The 17,570-nt window shown below is 40.3% G+C and overlaps 1 long non-coding RNA gene across 1 annotated transcript; it reads right to left on the reverse strand.

Annotated features, from left to right (window-relative positions):
• Positions 1-2,367: 2,367 nt before the first annotated feature.
• On the reverse strand, positions 2,368-16,868 carry LOC144827051 (uncharacterized). The gene is made up of 3 exons (XR_013609996.1): positions 16,824-16,868; positions 6,207-6,360; positions 2,368-2,948 (listed from the first exon to the last, which is right to left on the reverse strand). It is a non-coding gene; the product is annotated as an uncharacterized LOC144827051 (long non-coding RNA).
• Positions 16,869-17,570: the final 702 nt, after the last annotated feature.

Consider the following 17,570-nt stretch of genomic DNA (forward strand, 5'->3'; position numbering starts at 1 on the left):
AACCAGGGGGCATATTATCAAGGGGGTTTATCTCCGCTTTTTTGGCTTTAAAAGCCAAGAGAGCAGAGATAAAATTATCTCCCTATTACCTAGCTGTCGCTAACACCAGTTAGCGACAGCTAGTAGGAGATAGTGACCATCTTCGGCCCCGCTTTGCATGTCAGTGATATTTATCACTAATGACATGCAAAGTGGGCGTGCCAAGATGTTAGCGACTGGAAACAGTCGCTAACATCGCAATCTCCTATTACCAACTTTTGGAGATATTCGCGCTAAGCGCGAACATCTCCAAAAGCTAACACCTGCCCTGAGCAGTTCTTAGCCATGTTATCCAATGGGAGGTGGATAACATGGCTAAAAGCTTTAGCTCGGTAATGCATGAATATCGCTGACTTTTCAGCGATATTCATGCATTGCGGCCGTTTTTTATCGCATTTGCGATAAACCTTGGTAAATACCAAGGTTTATCTGCGGTAAAAATCGCCGCAGCTCAGCGGTAAAATTTAGCATGCTTCGTAATATGCCCCTCGATCACCATGACCAGTACACCGCCATGTTTAACCATCACTTATGTTCAAGGTATACGATTCAGCTGTGCTGTTTGATGAACACATTATTGAAGTTCATTAAAGCCAGTTCAGCAGAACTGGACACTAGTAGAAGGAGCCCTAAGGTCAATGTGTTGGAAAATGTTATATACATAAACATATCCTTGTTTCTGTACTCTTCGTAAGCCACACACAGCAGATCTCATTATTTTGCATTATTACCCAGCTACATCCAAATAAATCAATATTCAAACACAGGTTAACATTGATGACTGCCTTAAGTTTCCCATCAACGTGTGAATTTATATATGTCTATATTGATACACACTGTGTCAATGTAAAGAACCATACCAGCATCAATGCTTGCATTGCAGAAAGGTATGTTGTCTCCCTGCAGTCTGTGGCAACATGTGTGCTTTATAGCAAGTCACATATTAGTTCCAGGCCCTGTGAGCATGGAGTAGGTTATCTCAGGGACTTTTATTTATAAACTGAGATTACTATTTAATTGATTATATTTATATGTCACAGGTATCAGTTAGAGCAGTGTTAAACCCTGTACTGAGTCACAAATAGAGGTAAGATATCTAGACAGTAAAACTAGCTGTCCGTGAAAAAATGTAAAGCCACACACCTGTTATTCAACTTTGTAAGTTACTATCACAAAATGAATGATTAAACATATATGATAGCAGGAAATTGTTTCTTTAAACAAAAAAAGATGCATTTCATCGTGTCATCCGCTGAAGTGCATAAGTGGGTACATGGAACACTGCCAGCACTTGTTGTGATGGAGATTTGGTTTCAACTACTCAAACTTTGGTGTTTGTTGTGAAGATATGTAACTCACAGTTTGCTTTTCAATATATGAGGCTTCCTCAAATGCATCAAACACTTGTTAATTAGCCTAAGGTTTTTGAATTCTGCTTTGTGTTTGATCTTTGTATATTACCTATGAAGTGGCCAATAATGTTGCTGGTGTATCCTCTCAATTTACCTTGACATACAGGCAATGTATGTGTGAAGGTATGTGAAACTCTTCAGTGTTAATAAGCATTTGCAAGCAAGGTTAGTGTTTGTTGTCATTGCAATATTAGGAGGATGTTAATGAAATGATTTTGATCGTTGGCTAATGAGTGACTTCGTGCTGCTTTGGTGTCAGTTATATCCATGCTGCTCAGATTGGTTAGATATTGTACCTGTTTTACATATTCGTAGCCCCTTTGCCTCATGTGTAGAACTGTGGTAGATTTTCTGTGGCCTTTGAATCATTCAGCTAAATATAAATAATATTAACTTAATCTATTTGATAGTTATTGTCATACTTTTGTCTTGTTTGACTTTAAGTCTTTTTGAAACCAGTCTTTAAAACTATCAATTTATTCTGCGTTTACAAACATTTGCTTACAAATCTCGCTGTATTTTACTTTGCATTGATAGTCTCACACAAGTTAGTCAATCCCCCAAAATATTTTATTCACAAAAATCAGAACCCAAAAATATTTTTTAAGGTCTGAGAAAATGAGATCATTGTAAGGGTAAATCAAACACTAAAGCTGCGCCACATATTTTAAGTATTCCAAGTTACACGCAGGTAACCATGAGCCAGTACGATAATACAAAACAAAATGTGGAAACATTTACACGATGACCATTCACAGGAGACACTTATTTTTGAGACTTTTGATGTTGGTTTGGAAGATATTATTGCCGAATCAGCCAGATGATCCATGGTTTTCTTTTAACTTAAGTTTCCCCTCTTGTCGTATGTCCACTCCCCCCATCCCACCCTTCCGCCCCGCAGCTCGTACCTGCACAGGCCGCGCCTGGGTGAACAACTCATCCCAGGCTGGTCTTCACTGATCTCGTTTTTTGACTGTAGCAGATAGTTGTGGGCCCTTTGTAGGTCTAGCATTAGATAAGATTAATCATCGTGCCAACTAGCCACATCTAACAGATGCTGGTCCACACTGTGAGACAATGGGCCAGCACCCCCAGTCACCCTCCCTGCTGGAGAACCAGCACCACTTGTCTGTCCCTGTGGCTTTCTGAGTGGCTACAGATGTACCGCACCATGGCAGATCACTAATTGCAGATGCAAGAGTGAAAGCTGGTGCAAGGACAAAGTAGCCACACTTATAGGTTGAATAGGGACTCAGGGCTGCATGTTTACAATGGCACCGTCCATATGTGCACAGACATGGGGTACTTGTTGCTGACTTCCTCCAATAGTGGGGTGAGTTTTCTGAGTTTGCTGGCTCACTCTCCCCGATGGACCTGGCTTTTCTTCAAACTCATCCGCATGAGGGGGTGTTCACAGGCTTACATAGGCTTTAATGTATTCTTCAGTAGGCAGAGTGGAGGATTGAATATTTCATGGCCCATTTTGTTGTTGTGTACCTAATGAAGACAAATAAAATTATATATTTGTACACATTAAAACTGTGTTATATTTTAATTATTACAATTAATCTCAATTTGTTCATGGCTGAATGACTAATAACATGGCCTTGGCACAAGATCTCCACTTGTAATATAAAGAAGGTACACAAAAAGAAACATTCAAAATAAATCACTATACTGTTAACACTTCCACACATGTAAATGTGGAAAACAAAACAGGACTCATTGATAATGCAAATGTTAATGTGTGATGTTTATGAATAATCCGTTTTTTTGACAATAGGTCCATTTTAGTAATGAGTACTCTTTCACTACGCATGCGATGCAGCATGGGGACTATTTAAATTGATTTCAGTAAACGTTTTGAGATATACATACAGTACTTACATGTAAATCTATAACCTAATAAATACACTGGCCCATGGCTCTGTAGCTATTTTGCAATCCTGGGCTGCAACACCCATTGTGTTTCAAAAACCATCTTAATAAGAAAAAAGCAATGCAGAATGTAGCATAAGTAGCCTACCTCCTGCTGTTTCAATGTACAATCTTATATGCACAAAATTATAATAACAAACGTGTCTTTATAAATTGCCTTACTAAGAAAAACATTTTTACAAGTGCACATTCAGAATATTATATAAGACAAGGTTCAATTCTGAAGTACTGTTATACCTCAATGTGTAAAATTTTAACCAAAGGCCTAAATATTTGTACTAACTTACCAAGATAGAGTGGTAGTCGGTGAAATAGTATGTACCATATTTACAAAGAGAAATTTAATATTTCTCTAGAAAAGGGCAGCAAAATATTTTAAAAGAGTCCCTCACAGGCTCTTACAAAGATTGCAGATCAGTCTCCAAGCAAATGAGACATAGACATATGTTTTTTTAAATGTATAACATATTTTGAGATGTGTATGGCTCATATATAATGAGACATACACATTTTACATGATAAGTGGCAGCTGAATAACCACCAGGGTATAAGTCACAATTAAAAAAAAGAGACCACATTTTTTCCATCTTGATCTTGACACATGAAATACTTTGGAGGGGACTGCGGGTCCCAGAAGTCATTGCATCAGAGGGGGCATAGTCACCACCACCATGCGCTTCAAAGAACTGCTCCAGGCCCCACTGCTCCAGGCCCCACTGAGCACTTTGTTGGGGACTGCAGAGCCAGCCAAGGTGCAGGAGGCGGGCGGAGCCACAACCTCCACCGGCTATGCATCTCTGCACCTGACCCCGCTTCGCTGGACACATCAAGGGCCAGCTGCATCAAAGGGGTTTGCACATTCTGTGTCTGTGGGAAAATGGGTTCATGCACATGGCCCCAAGTATTTTGTTGGGGACTGAATGTTTCACAAGCCATCGACCCAGTGTTAGCCGTGCAGCAGGAGGGCGCGGGGTAACCACCAGCACAGCGCTGTCCCTGGCCCCACCGCACTGGACCAACCACGCTGCAGAAGGAGGAGAAGCCACCACCAGCACGTGCCATAAAGCACCGCTCCCGACTCCACGGCGCAGGACGTGCCAAGGGCAGGCCCATCAGCACCCGAATGAGGCCAGACTGGGACACCCTTCTTTCATTGGACTTTCTTTGAAGAGCAACTGATACAATGGAGACGAGGAAATCCGCCTCTTCACGACTGGGTAAGGAGAACTTAGTGACAACTAGTGGTGTGAGTTTAAATAACAAAAATAAGGCCCAAAAGGATTAAATCAGTAATGTGGAGGAGAGGCTTGTGATTACTCAGTGGGTAATGAAGGAAGCTGCCATTACTAAAGACCTCACCACTTTACCTGCTGACACAACAATCAGAAGCCTATATCTCAGGTCTCATAAATCCTTGCATGAAAACGGACAACTCTGTGTCTGTGGAGCTGTAAAGGGGCCACACGAAGCGCACGCTCAAAAGTAAATGGCAGTTTATCAGCACTCTGGGGAGAGACAAAGAAAGATGATGAAGGAGCGGGTATTAAGGACCAAAAGGCTGTGGTCTCAAGCTTAAAGCATCAGTTGCAGAAGATTGTGGAAAACATGCTTCACCCTCTAGAGACTTTTGTGAAGGATTCATTTCATACAGTTCTAAAAAGGATTGCCTCTCTGGAGATCGCCATCAATACTGCCTTAGACTTGGTAATTGAAAACTGCGATCTTGCAGACCAAACGGGGGTCAGAAGAGAGCAAACATTCAGGTGTGTGATTCCTCAACTGAGTGGAGAAGTGTGGCTCAATGGTTAGAGCAGGCAGACCTTGATGCAGAGCTCTGGTCAGGGACCAGGGTTCGATTCCCGCCTCGGCGGGTCTCCGGCTCATTAATTCCCCTGACTGGATATTCTCGCCTCAGTGCCTGTTCTGATCATGGGTCCCACGCTGCAACTCTGGGCAATAGCTTGCTTAGTCTCCACAACGGCCTCAAAAGCGCTGGGATGCCTGGCTGCACCTGGGGGGTGCTCAGGAGTGGACATTTCCCAGGAAAGCCAGGAAGGGTTCCTAAGCGGTATACGGACAGCGCCGGGACACCTCCGGTGGAGGTAGCTGTGCGCTTTACAAATTGCGACATTTACATTTACATTTACTCGAGGACAAAAAGAGGTGGTGTTGACGTGCTGTCTGCGGATAGGCAGAAGGAGTGCATAGCTCTGGATGATGCACCTCAATCTTTGACCCCAAATGCCCTGCTTTGTGGTTACAAACAGAGTCTGCAACAAGTACAATTGCGGCCTGAGGGGACCGAAAATGCTGTGAAGGGGGTTCCACATCTCAGACAGGAACAGGACGGGATCAAGCATAGAAAGCTTTATAGGGTATTATCAATATGTTCTGATGTGTCCCATAGATCGGTTACAATCCAAAAACTTGCATGGAGTACTGTGTGGTGGTCAATATTCATTCTGCATTCTGCATGTTATGCAGACAAAGCTTTAGCATTACTAGCCTCTCCTTTGCCACCTCTTGGTGGCCGCTTTAGGCTATTGTAACAGCCCTTCTGACCTGAGCATGCGGCCCATGGCACGTGGACCATTGTATCAGATAATAGGCATTTCAAAGCAATGACAGCTCTACAGTCTCTTTACCATCAGTGAGCATATATAATCGATTGACCTCTAAACACTTTTTTGGATAAGAACTGACTAGTGACAGTGACTTGTTCTGCAGGGTAAACACAGAACGTTGGGGTATATTTATTAACTGAGGGACATACTAGCAAGAACCTTGTTAAAATTATCTCCCAAATCATATTCTCACCTTTATTACACAATATTGAATTTCAGTGGTGGTGGTTTTGGCCTTGGAAATTTTAATGAGTTACACAGAGGCGTGTCGCAGCAGAATATGTAAGCATCAGGGCCTGCCAGTGTGCTACAGCTAGCAGCACAGCTTTGGCTGAAGACATAATTCTCTTGAAATACAAAAGAAAAGATTGTTAGAAATTCCATTGTTTTCATTGCCACACAACAGATGTTTACTCTTACATGACAATACCAGTTAAAACTACGAATTAACAAAATAACCTTATATGATGTAGCTGCATTCCCATTAGGTGTCCCCTGCTGGCTTTTTTGACAGAGCTTTGTTAGGATACATTTTCATGGACATGGGTGCAGGATTGGGAGATGCTTTTGGTAGTAATAAATAGATGTATTTACAAAGGTATGTTTAGTGCACTCCAACGGGTTTAGCCTCAATGCCTTCCTCCCTCCATAGTGTCCACTGGAACCCATTGTTTCCCATAGCTGGTACCCACCAAAATTAGACTGTGGCACATTGACCTCTTAATCATAGGCAGTTGTTTCACCTTCCACGCTGAGCAGAGAGAGTAAAGTAAAGAAGGCAGTGGTACAGTGTTGTGTGCCACTGTGAGGAGATATTAGACTTTGATCAGTGCGACAGTGAAGTCATTCATCCACTGTTATCACTAGCACATCACTACATCAGCACTTTCCATGTTTTCAAAGTGAACATATACAGCCAATTTGCTGTTATGGATAACAGACCTGCCCACGAAAACTCATGAATAGATGACCAGTCAATTGCCACATGTGTAATCTGTACCTAATCCCTTCCTAGATGTGACAATGTTTACACCTTAAGACCCTGGCTGTTGACAACCTTCACATAATTCTCCAGGTATCTGATCTATCTCTCCCTATGATGTTCCATATTCAAAGTATTATGTCTTTACGGTTCTATTGAAGCCACTCTAAACTTTTTTCTCATTTCCACCTTCTTTTGCTCTTCAATGTTGTCTCTGTTTCCTTGCCTACCTCTTCTCGCTTTTAAATTTGACTTTTGACTTTTTGGAACACTTCATCATATAGCCTTGCTGTCTCATTTTTGCACAGATCTGACTAAGAGTGAGTTCTTATTTGCATATGCCCACTATTGAAATTATTCTTAATGTTTAATGATATTAGTTTTGCGAAAGTTCTTTGTAAGAGTGTATGTCAAAAACACATAAATGTATCACTACACAATAAATCATAAACATAAAATACATGAACATAAACAGTGGCATCAAATTAAATCTATTATGTGCATTTCGGCGCACTCTGAGCCTTCTTCAGGAATGCCACACAAACACTGAATACTCTGTGTGCAGATCACTTTATGTTTTTTATAGTCCAATGGATGGATGAGCAACCAGAATCCTTACCTGTGTCTTTCAGAGTATTGATATATATCTCCCAAAGACGGCTGTATATTTTGTTTAAAAACAAAGTATTTTTCTTTAAAATTTCTAATACTTTCACAACATCTGATCGTTGTAATAAAATAGTTAATGGACTTTTGATCTGTGGTGCATTTATCTAGGCATCAATAGGAATAATTTGTGTAACAGAATAAGTTAACAGATACCAGTCGCATTCGCGTGCAGACGTCCAAACTGACCGTGTCCAAATGCCGAATGTTTGCTTGTGCCGACCATTCGTCCAAAAGTCCAGTAACTATTTTATCACAATGATCAGATGTTGTGAAAGTATCAGAAATTTGAACCTCTTCAATGCTCATGATTAAACCACGCCGTCATGAGACACGGACGGGGTGTGCTCATGACGGCGGGGTTTCGTCATGCTGCGGCCGTCATGCTGCGGCCGCTCCGCCCACGCGGCATTAATTCCCCGCCTGCAGGCGAATGAATGAGCGGGCAGGGCCGTGACAGAACCACGCCGTCATGAGCACACGCCACCCGTGTCTCATGATGGCACCGTTCCGTCACGAGATTGGAAGCGCCTCGCTTACCCCTCACCCCCTTGAGCTGAAGCAGAATTAGGGCTGCGACGAAGGGGTTAGAGAAAAATACCTTGTTTTTAAACAAAATGTACAGCCGTCTTCGGGAGATACATATCAGTACCCTGAAAGACACAGTTAAGGATTCTGGTCGCTCATCCATCTATTGGACTATAAAACCCATAAACTGATCTTCACACAGAGTAGTCAGTGTTTGTGCGGCATTCCTGACGAAGGCGCATAGTTTGCCGAAACGCACATAGAAGACTTATTACGTTGTCACTGTTTATGTTCATGTATTTTATGTTTATGATTTATTGTGTAGTGATACACTTATGTGTTTTAGACATACAAAACATGCTGTAAAGAGATATTTAATGTATTGTCTATATTATACTGTAATAAACCATATTTTTAACACGTTTTAAATACAAATTAATTTCAAATTAATTACTTCAATGCATTTATTGCCCTGCCCTAGGAATTGTTATATTAATTCAACATGGGGTTCTGTTTGTTTTCAATTGACCAACCTCTTTCAGGGCCAGTGGGTCTCATTTGTGAAAGCTTCCGCTCAACCCTGGGTAGCTGCGGCTCTGAGCAAGACTTACACAATGTGTAAAGCTTTGTCAGCACTAAAACAATTGAAGAGGAAATTGACTAGACACCAAAAAAATCCAGCATTAATTTACAAAAAAAATGCATTTTTATGTTACTTTTGACACCACAATGATAAAGATGCAGCAGAAGGTTCTGGAGACATTGAATTTACAAGTTATAGTACATCAAAGCATTTCACTCAACCTCAAAAAAGCATTTGCACTAGTTGTATTGCGGTCACTTTGAGTCACTTCAGATAACCAACTCCAGTAGGGAGTCAATCAGAGGGACCAACAAGATCCTTAGAATCCGGTTCACTGTTCTGCTATTCACCAGATCCACTGACGCAGCAGTCATCCAGGAAGAGGTTATTGTGTTCCTAGAGATCAGATCTGTCTTCCTGCCAAGTGGAAGGACACCAGGATAGTTGCCCTGCACCAATATCTGGAGTACCAGACCCCTTGCAGCAACCAAAAATAGTCCGAGTCCAATGCTGCACAGACCAAGCCGCCAAAAAAGGGCATCAGCGTCAAGGAGGCCAGCACCAAGAGTGACCCAGCTGTCCTGATGTGTCCCCCTTTGCAGGTCCATCCAGGATCTGTGGGTGCCTGTGACACACTGGCACCAGCCAACAAAAAGCCTCTCCACCCAAGCTCCTTGGCCTGGGTTCTTGACAACTGATGGTGCTCCCCTACACCCAGGACCTCCCTGTACTGAGCCTCTCATTGGGAACTCCCAGACTTGTCCCCAAGTCCTACTCTGCAGCCTATGTCTAGGTGGCCCAACTCTTTGCCTACAGTTTTTCATGCAAGGTTACCAACCTCTCTAGCATCCCTGCACCCGGACGGACACTCCAAGGGCATGCCTATTTGCATATCAAATTTCCCACCTGGCCTGGTGCCAAATGGGCATCAGGGCAGGGGGTGGCATCTTTCATTTCTGGGTGGGGCAGAGGTCACATGTCAAAGGCAGCAGGGGGTTTGAAGTCCGTGGACTTGGTATACAGATTCATTAGTGATCCTGCTGGAAGAGGTGTAAACACTTTCCTCTAGAGCAGGCATTGTTTCTAGCCTCAAAGAGCATAGGATCCCATCTGCAGGGGTTCAGAAATGTGCCTATGGTGGCAAGCTGGAAGATATTAGTCATCAAGAACATTAAGAGGCTGGTAGGTTTTCAAGGTTCACCTCTAAGGTGCCCTCAGGGTACATAGCTTAACTAATCCACGGCTGACATCAGTATTGATTTATTAAGACAAGGTGTTTGATAGCAATCACCATGTGTTTTAGTATAGCCATCATGAAGCTGGGCAACTCGTGATGACCAGTGCCCAGTACATAAACTTGAGATGTCTTCCCTGCTTACTTACAATCTAGCAATTGAAGTAGATATCACAGGGCCATATCTCCTCGCTTATAATATAATGCAACTAACCTACAAGGCATTTTGTGGGGTGACTTACATTTGTTGCATGCAGTATCTGTGGGCATGGAACAAAGAGTGAGTGCAATGTTGAATCTTCATATTTGTTTCCCCCATTTCATGCAGACCAGGCTGTGAATGGCAGTCTGCAGGAGCTTGGTGGTTTGTCCTTTAGGGTGGCACCATACATGCTGCAGCCCTTAAGGACCCTCTCCAGCACCTATTCCCTAGTTACCTGGGGTACTTCTCATTGATAGTTTTGACTTTGGTGCCTTAATTCCTTTCTTCTTCTAACCCTTCTACATCCCTTGCCCATTCTAATGACATCTACTATGGAGTTCAATTGCTAGAAAAGCTATTTAAAGCCCACTAACTCATCTTATACTCATAGATCAATACCACCAAAGCTTGCCCACCTTGGAAACTCTATACAACCTTTTCTACTCAATTACTGGTGCTACCCTGTACCTAGGTTAGCTTCAACCATGAACTATCTCGTGATGTACCCTCCAAACTCTAACCCCGTGCTCAAACACCTGATCAAATGTGGAGGCAACTCATACAAAATTGCATGCTAGCCAACCTCTCAATACAAGCACAAGCACAAGATATTGATGGAATTCCATCAAACACACATATACAACCGATATATAAGTAGTCGAAGCTGCCTTCTCAATTGTGATATTTTTTGCACAGACCATATCGATGCTTCGTAGTCTACCTTTAACAAGACACTAAAAGCCTCTGAGTGCAAAAAATATCCCTTATTGGTATACATATACCATCAATAATTTCCCAAATATTTCCTGAACATTTGCCATTTCTATAATGGAAATATAATAGTCCAATCCTCTACTGGACCTGAGCTTTGAGATCCTTCACCAAGCACAGGTGTTTCTATGCAAACTCCCTAAATTAGCTATCCCTCCACCACAATTCCTCCTCAATGTAGAACTCCTGCCAGTCTATGGGAAATGTCAAGACCACGTTGGGAAGTTGAAGTCATGCACAAATCTTATGTTGAATGGAACCCCCTCAAAACAATCCAGTACCTATAGGCTGAAGTAAAAACTTCAGAACAATCAACTACAGCACACACACAAAGTCTACCACTTATCTGGAGAGCAACTGATTGATTCATGGAACATTTGGATCACTGACATAATATCGATTACAGAAATATCGAGGTAGCAAAATATTGAGTTAAAAATATCGACTACAAAAATATCGACCTCCTATCTCCAAACAGGTAAGTGCAAAAATATCAAATCAAAAATATCGTTGTAAAAAATATAGATAGTAAAAATATTGAATTTTTTAAGTATCTTAAAAGAAATTGAAAAATAATAAAATATTAAATATAAATAATTTAAACATACTTAAAATAAACTTAAAAATAAAAAAAAAATTAATTTTAGTTAAAAAATAAATAAACATACACTTTTATTTTTAAAAACATACATATATATAAATATAATATTAATACAAAATACATAATATTTTTACCATAGGTTAGCAAGACAGTAAAATTTACTATTAATACTTCACAGAGTGCATCAGTAGAGAAAAAATTGGATAGTGTAGGGGTAAAAATTACTATTTCCACTCCAGAGAGAGCAACAGGAGGGAAAGCGTTGGATAGCGTAGAGGTAAAAATTACTATTCCCACTCCAGAGAATGCAACACTACCGAAAGCGTTGGATAGCGTAGTGGTAAAAATTACTATTCCCACTCCAAGAGAGTGCAACAGTAGGAAAAGCGTTGGATAGCGTAGTGGTAAAAATTACTATTCCCACTCCAGAGAGTGCAACAGTAGGGAAAGCGTTGGGTAGCGGGAGGATAAAAATTACTATTCCCACTCCAGAGAGTGCAACAGTAGGGAAAGCGTTGGATAGCGTAGGGGTGAAAATTACTATTCCCACTCCAGAGAGTGCAATAGTAGGGTAAGCGTTGGATAGCGTAGAGGTAAAAATTACTATTCCCACTCCAGTAAGTGCAACAGTAGGGAAAGCGTTGGATAGCAGGAAGGTAAAAATTACTATTCCCACTCCAGAGAATGCAACAGTAGGGTAAGCGTTGGATAGCGTAGGGGTAAAAATTACTATTCCCAATCCAGTAAGTGCAACAGTAGGGAAAGCGTTGGATAGCGGGAAGGTGAAAATTACTATTCTCACTCCAGAAAATGCAACAGTAGTGTAAGCATTGGATAGCGTAGGGGTAAAAATTACTATTCCCACTCCAAAGAGTGCAACAGTAGGGAAAGCGTTGGATAGCGGGAGGATAAAAATTACTATTCCCACTCCAGAGAGTGCAACAGTAGGCAAAGTGTTGGATAGCGTAGAGGTAAAAATTACTATTCCCACTCCAGAGAGTGCAACTGTAGAGAAAGCGTTGGATAGCGTAAGGGTAAAAATTACTATTCCCACTCCAGAGAGTGCAACAGTAGGGTAAGCGTTGGATAGCGTAGAGGTAAAAATTACTATTCCCACTCCAGAGAGTTCAACAGTAGGGAAAGCGTTGGATAGCGTAAGGGTAAAAATTACTATTCCCACTCCAGAGAGTGCAACAGTAGGGTAAACGTTGGATAGCGTAGGTGTAAAAATTACTATTCCCACTCCAGAGAGTGCAACAGTAGGGAAAGCATTGGATAGCATAGGGGTAAAAATACTATTCCCACTCCAGAGAGTGCAGCAGTAGGGAAAGCGTTGGATAGCGTAGGGGTAAAAATTACTATTCCCACTCCAATGAGTGCAACAGTAGGGAAAGCGTTGGATAGTGGAAAGGTAAAAATTACTATTCCCACTCCAGTGAGTGCAACAGTAGGGAAAGTGTTGGATAGCGGGAAAGTAAAACTTACTATTCCCACTACAAATAGAGCAACAGTAGGGTAGGTAAATACTTCATATGTGAATAAAAATAAATTCAAAATTAATACCAATTACAAATTAATTAAAATACATTCCCAATTTAAGATATTATAATATTTATTCAATTAAAAATAATAACATAATTTTAATTACTAAAAAATAATTACCTATTAATACAAATTATTTACCTATAACAATCAATTATAAAAATAATTTAAAAAAATAACAATTAATTCAAAATAAATACCAATTTATATAAATAAATCTAATTAATTAGAATTAAATGACTTCCCACCCAATTCCCCTATAAACCCACAACCCACTACAAAATTAAATACATAACATTAACATAATTATCAAGTAATCAATTAATAACAATTAATTACCAAATATATAATAATTAATTACCAATTAAAAAATGTAATAACAATAATTTGTAAATAAATAGCAATAAATAATGTAACATTTTAAATTAATTATAATTAAATTACTTCCGACCCTATTCCCCTATAAACCCACAACCCGCTCCAGAAAATAAATAAATACAATTAACATAATTATCAATTAATCAATTAATAAAAATAAATTACCAATTATATTTTAATTAATTGCCAATTAAAAATTAATTAACAATTAATTCTAAATAAATAGCAATAAATTAAACTATTTAATTATTTTATAATTAAATTACTTCCCACCCTATTCCCCTATAAACCCACAACCCGCTCCAGAATTATATTACGCAAAAAATAAATACCATAAATTAATTAATTAAAATAAAATATAAAATACAAATACACTTTTAACATATATACTAACATAAAAAACACTTACATATTATTAAAACATAAATATTAACTTACTTACCGAACATTCGATATTTTTGTTGTCTATATTCTATCCATCTATATTTTTGTTGTCTATATTCTGTCCCTCGATATTTTTGTTATCTATATTCTGTCCATTCGATATTCTATATTTTTGAGTCTATATTATAGCTATTATTTTCGATATTTTTGTAGTCTATATTCTATCTTATCTATATTCTGTCTACTTGATACTTTTAACTCGATATTATGCTACCTCGAGATTTTTATCATCGATATTATGTCTGTATACCGGAACATTTTACCTGTTCTACTGCTCACAAATAAACCAGCTCAGCGTAGGCAATGGTGTAATCTCACCATGGAAGCATTTGACGAAGTATTTACCAGTGAACCAGTTAACTATCAGATGGAAGCCCCCAATAATTTAGAGGCTTTTAAGACTGCGTTAGAGTCTGCCTGTAACGAGATTATCCCCAAAAAACAATGTCCCGTTCATAGGCAACCCCTAAATCCTTGGTATACAGAAGACTTAAAGACAGAAAAGGCAAATTGTCGATGACTAAATAGGTCTTGGCGGGCCAGTAAGGTCCCCCAAAATAGACTGCTATATAGACAGTCCCAGGCCAGCTACCATCTGAACCTAAAATCAGCGAAACAAAGCTTCATTTATTAAACAAATTGAACAGTCTAGCAATTCATCGAAGACTCTGTTCAGTAAAGTCAGAGACTTTACTTCACCCAAGGCCTGTAGTCAGTCCCCAATGGAATCCCAGGATTTATGTAATTCCATAGCCACAGTTATTCAGGATAAGATATCCAGCATCTAAGATAATTTCCCTCAGATAGCCCCCTCAGTCTTTGATACTTTGGCAGAACTGGAGGAGAAGCGGAAGACACCTAATTGCTCTTTGTAGAGCTTCAATCTAGTCACCATCGAGGAGGTCCAAAAAGGCTTAGCCTTGGGAAAATCAGGGTCTCCCAATGATCCATGCCCCCAAATATCATGGCTCTCCTAGCCAAGAGCTGCGCACCAGCAATCTGCGATATTTTCAACTGCAACATATCCACAGGTATAATTCCATCCTCCTGGAAAGAAGCAGTGGTCTCTCCTGATCTTAAGAAACCCACAGCAGACCCCACAATCCTTTGTAATTATTGGCCAATTTCCCTTTGACCTCTCTAGGGAAACTGCTGGAAAATGTACTAGCAGTTACTGACTCATTAGGACAGACTATAGACGCGGGCGGTTCCGCGATACTGATTTTTTTAGATTTCTCTGCAGCTTTTGATACTATATCTCACACTAAGCTAGCGGAGAGTCTATCTGATTGCGGTATCAAAGGAACAGCCTTAAAATGGCTATAACACTTTCTGTTGGAGAGAACACTTTAGGTCCCTATTCCTCAGCCAAAATGCCCTTGGAGAAGGGGGTCACAGAGGGCTCTTGTCTGAGTCCTATCCTCTTTAATATATAGATGACGCCTCTGGCTCAGATTGTGGAACAGCTGGGTTTTGAAATCATCTCTTACGCAGATGATACTCAGCTTATGTTCACTATCGGGAAATGTCCAGAGCTAGAAAAATATGCTTCGACAACGGTATGAAGCTGATCTCAGACTGGATGACAGTGAATTACCTTCAATTGAATCCAGGGAAGACGGAGATCATGTTAATGGGAAAAGCTGCAGACATCTGGTCAGATGTTTGGTGGCCTGACCAATTGGGCACTGCTCCCTCTCCTAAACTTTCCGTAAAGAACTTAGGAATAAAAATTGACTGCTCCCTGTCTATGAAAGACCATATTGCGACTACGACCGGTACATGTTTTTACAGTCTCCGACTTCTTCCAAAAATACTTCCGTTCATACCCACCTCCCATCGTAGGACTTTAGTTCACGCAATGGTAACTAGCCATTTAGATTATGGCAATGCCCTGCTGGCAGAAGTGGGGGAGACTCTCCTGGCCAAATTGCAAATCATTCAGAATACTGCCGCAAGAATGATCTTAAATCACCCGGCTGGCTCTTCATCAACTCCCTTGCTTTGAGAACTGCATCGGCTTAATGTATAAAAAAGATCCTTTTTCAAAATCTGCTGCCTAACCCATAACGCTCTTAACGATAAAGGTCCTCGCTACCTACAACGTAAACTGATTCAATACTGCCCCAGTAGGTGGCTTAGATCCACCACACAGGGTCTGTTACAAGTTCCCCGAATTCGTCTCACCCGAACAGGTGGGAGAGCTTTTTCCAGATATTGGAACCAGCTCCCACAGGACCTGCGAGCCATCCAGAATTATGGCACTTTTAGGAAACATCTGAAAGCCTTCCTTTTTTAATGTCGGTTCTAGTCCGCTTCCCCCTGGCAGAAGTCCAATCTCTATTCAGCGCCGAGATGCCCCAGGGAGATTTGAGCGCTTAATAAATTCCTAATCTAATCTAATCTAATCTACCCAATTTATATTAGGCGATTTCAATCACAAGTGGGGAATCACCCTTGATCATGAGGCCATGCAAATTTCAACCTTCCTCGCCACTAACAACCTGGACAATCATGCACAATCACTTCCCCATCAAAAGAAATAGACTTAGATGGATAATCTTGAAAAGGAGAAGTTTAAAAATTGATCTTTAGCTCCTTTTGACTGGTCAGATTACTGTTTTATTTCCTTCACCATTCTATGTACCAAACTTTACGCAACACCAAAGAAGTCTGTAAAAACTTCTCAATGATAAAAGGAAAATGATAGAATATTTATTGAATGCAAGAGCTGACTCATATACAAAAGAACAGCTAACTAGCATATCTCTGCTGTAACGAAGTAATACACTCTGTGCCTTATTCAGAATCATCAACCTCAAACCTTTGAACATTATATTATGCATACTTTACTGTACAATACTTAACACAGTACTCACTTGGCTTCTTCTGGGTTGCCAGTTTTATGGGTTCTTGAACCTTTGAGATACCTGGACCATGTAAAAAGAGGATACACAAGGTGTAATGCCCATATCTTGACATTCAAAGCAAATATTGGGATGCAGATGTTTACATTTGGTCTGCTTGAGGTTTTGAGGCAACTGGCGGTAGTGGCTTGAAATATATAATGCTGAGTATTGCTTATAATACTGGCCATATTGACAGATATTATTGCCAGTAAATGTTTTCTGGGTTTGAGTAACATCACCAGGCATAAATAAATAATTATACTTCTCTATATTTCAGATATAACGTCTGGCTCTGTTCAGTGTTCATATTTTAGCAATTCCATCTCTGGAAAGGGTAACACCCACTTATTGAAGGTTGTCGGTGACTTGAAACTAAGGCTATGTTGCAGCTCTGTATGCCTACAAACCTGCCCATATTCTATGAGATCATCTTAAAGGCCATTAACATAAAGACTACATTTATTATATTTGGGACACAAATAACTGAAAATATCGTTGTCCCACTTTTATCATTATTATTATTATTATTATTATTATTATTATTATTATTAATAAGCATTCATATAGTGCATGGCTACCCAGAGGCATCCCAGCGCTGGTGGCAGTTAGGCTGAAAAGGGAAGCTAGCAGTTACTCTGCTGGAATAGCCATGTTTTGAGACCCGGAAAGAGAGGTGTGCAGTTTCAAGTCGCAAGCTGAGAGGGAGGGAGTTCCACA

This window comes from Lissotriton helveticus, chromosome 4_1 (genome assembly GCF_964261635.1).
Source record: "Lissotriton helveticus chromosome 4_1, aLisHel1.1, whole genome shotgun sequence".
Classification (NCBI taxonomy): domain Eukaryota; kingdom Metazoa; phylum Chordata; class Amphibia; order Caudata; family Salamandridae; genus Lissotriton; species Lissotriton helveticus.